The 3,325-nt window shown below is 33.0% G+C and overlaps 1 long non-coding RNA gene across 1 annotated transcript; it reads left to right on the forward strand.

The window, feature by feature from the left end:
- Positions 1–685: 685 nt before the first annotated feature.
- LOC107781773 (uncharacterized) lies at positions 686–3,119 on the forward strand. Its single transcript, XR_001647078.2, has 2 exons — positions 686–866; positions 1,223–3,119. It is a non-coding gene; the product is annotated as an uncharacterized LOC107781773 (long non-coding RNA).
- Positions 3,120–3,325: the final 206 nt, after the last annotated feature.

Consider the following 3,325-nt stretch of genomic DNA (forward strand, 5'->3'; position numbering starts at 1 on the left):
TATTATTATTTACTTAATATCACTATTACTAGTATTATTAATGTTGTTGTTATTATTATTATTATTATTATTATTATTATTATTATTATTATTATTATTATTATTATTATTATTATTATTATTATTATTACTATTATTATTATCATTCATACCTTAATATTATTACCTTTCACGAAAATATTTTTATTTCTTTTATCTCACTAAGAGAAAACATTTTTGCAATAATTTTTCTTAAAATATTACGAAATGAAATTTAATGAATCTTGTCGTATCTTACGGTATTTTATTTAAACATTAGTAATTATGATTAGGCTAATAAATAAGTTAGTTACTTGCTTATTTTTTTTATATTAATATTATTGTTGATTATTAGAAGCGTAAAGAATTTGAAAAGAAAAAAGAAAAAAGAAAATTCGACCTTGTTAGTAGCACAATATTTTTCTTCTAATTCTACCGGCCGGCCCAAAGAATTTGAAAAGAAAAAAGAAAAGTCGGCCTTGTTAGTAGCACAATATTTTTCTTCTAATTCTACCGGCCCAAACAGTAATTCCTTAAAGCAGACCAAACATTAGCCCATGTCCGATTCCAATTTCTTCTAAAAGACCTAGGCTACACAAAATATCCCTCCCATTGGATTCCAAAAAAACAATACATTTAATTACATTGAATTTTTTATTTCAATTCCAGTGTTGAACGTTTGACCTGTGGTACCCCACCCCTTCGTTTACCACAACTAACCTTACAGTTCTCTTTCGCTCTCTCCCCCCTCTTTCCATGGCAGAGCCTTTCCCTATCTCCATGACCATTTTTGGCTAACAATTCAACTATTCTTCAGCCATGGCAGAGTATTGTCGTACCATATTCGGGTAAATCTCTGTCTCTCTTGCTTTATCTTTTCAAGATCCATGTCGTTCTGTGATCTCCTTCAATTTGGTCAACATAAAAGACCAAAATTACGTTTGAAATCTCTGTGGGAGAATCACCAAGGCAGAGATTCAATTTCAAACGGCTACTTTTCAAAATCAAATCTGTAAAATTCCCGCTCAAGAAGCCCTAGATATAATCTGCTGTTATAAATACCTGCATTTGGCCTTAATTTCGGACCAGCTCGTAGTCGCCGCTACTCCCCTCCAAACTTTTCGAAATACCTTCTACTTCATACATATCCTCCATAAATATAAGCTTTAAATCGTGTTTCATTGCTCATCTTCTCCCCTCTCAGATCTTTGTTGGCCTTCAGCCGTGACAAAGATTTATGTCGGTCTGATTGTGTCGCTTGGGTCGTGAAGGAGGTTTGAAGCGGAGATTCGAGTAGTCGTTGGCAAACCCCAGTTTATTGCCCTGCAAAAGGTCAGTGACCTCTAACATTAAGTCCCTCTTTCTGTTATTCTTATTTTTTTATGTTAAAGGCAAATAGTTATTTCTGTTTGAAAATTAGTAGTTCACTTCCTATGTAGAGATCATGATTTAGGACTCATTTTGTACACATAAAAGTCATGTTTATAGGAAATTGTATTCCAGTCGTGTTTGTCCAGAAACCCATTAATAAATGCTTGATAAATTTCCTACACAACTATTTTGTGTGTTTTATGTTGTTAATACATGATCAACGTTGTTCTTTTGTAAATGCCATGCTCAGCTGATGTTTCATTTCTAATTTCTTGTTAAGGATAAACGTATTATGTGAAAAAGCTCCTTCTTTCTTATGAACTTCAATAGCGTTTATGAGTAAAAATGAGTAATCTTTTAACTCAAGAATTTGGGAGTGTAATATTTGTGGACAGATTACTATTTATCTGTCAAAGGTTAAAAAAAGAAAAGATAAGAGAATGCATTCTGTAAGAGTATTGGTGTATCTTGTATACCTTCCAGCAATAGGAGCTTAGGTTCTTACATGTCCAGATAACCATGACAAATATAAGGTTATTGCAAAAGTTAATCGAATATGTTGCGAGTAATTTGTGGATTTACATTATTCATAAATAGCATACTCATACGGTCTTGTTGATGGCTGCATTTCTTAAGTATTGAATAGCTTTAAATCTATGTAAACTCCTTCGGTTAAGACAATAGCAGAAAACTTGATGGTCTCCCCATAAACCTGAGACCTTAACTTATGCTCGTTTTGGCCTCTCTCTGTTAATGGAAGTATATTGCTTTATGATAAGCACCATGTTTAGGCCTTTCTTCTTATTTTTAAATGCCCAATATCACGAGCATGGGTTTTAATGAAATAATTAGCTTCGGATATCCTTTGGCAGTATTTAGCTAAGAATGTCCCGTAAATGAGTGAGTTACACTCGCTATTTAGCATGCCTATAGAGGCCTTATAGATAGTTCTTCTACCCAAGCTCACTTAGAAAGTTAAGCTCTTTGTCAGAACTATGGTATAGAATTCCATCCCTAAGATACATTTTTATGTATTAATAGCTAGACCAAACTAAGCAAGCTATACTATCCTTGATGCCTTCTCTGTCACAATGAAGTAGAGATGCTTATTTGCATTATGATAATGAAATACATACTGCATCTAAGATTTATTCACTCATTTTCTCATCATATAAGATTTATTTGCTTACTTAGTAAAAGCATGCCTTAGGATACCCTGCTTAACTTGTAATTGCCCCATCTTAAGTTCTAAATGAGAATAATAGAAAACATCTGCTTGAATACTTCGTTAGAGGATGTTCTTGAATCAGTGTTATGAATCTGATAGTATAACATTCTAACATGATGAATGTGTCTGCTATGTTGTAAGCTTATAAGTTTATAGTATGATTCATAATGTCTTTATCCTATGTTTGCTCGGAAACTAAGTTCATTCTAATTCTTGTTTTGTTCTCTTTTGCATGTGCACTTGGAGCTAACATGGAGTCTTAATGCAAGACTCTCCATACCCGAGCACGGAATCATCACATCCAATGTTCTTATAGAGTCACCGGATAACAAGAAAACAAGCAAATTTGCTTGGGGTCGCTTATGGCGGCTTTCATTATTCTTTTACTATTCTGTCTAAATATATTTGTTAACTTTTGGTGGCTTGGTTTTGTTTTTATCTATAACTGATGATTAATCTTTTCATGAGGGATTACAACTCTAATTTTAGTAAGGCATTTTGTTGATTAAGGACTTTAAAGCTTTATCACCTAGCGTGGTGAGGATGCCGTCTTTGAGACCTCAAGGAAAAACTATTTCTTTTTAATCACATCAGGACAAATTGAAACACAGTTTTAAAAACAAAGGTCTTTGAGTTGAAATTTAGAAGAAGTTTAGTGATTCCATCAAGTCACTTTCTTGGAAAACAAAAGTAGTCTTTGAAGCTCCA

The sequence above is a fragment of the Nicotiana tabacum genome, chromosome 6 (assembly GCF_000715075.1).
Source record: "Nicotiana tabacum cultivar K326 chromosome 6, ASM71507v2, whole genome shotgun sequence".
Lineage (NCBI taxonomy): Eukaryota > Viridiplantae > Streptophyta > Magnoliopsida > Solanales > Solanaceae > Nicotiana > Nicotiana tabacum.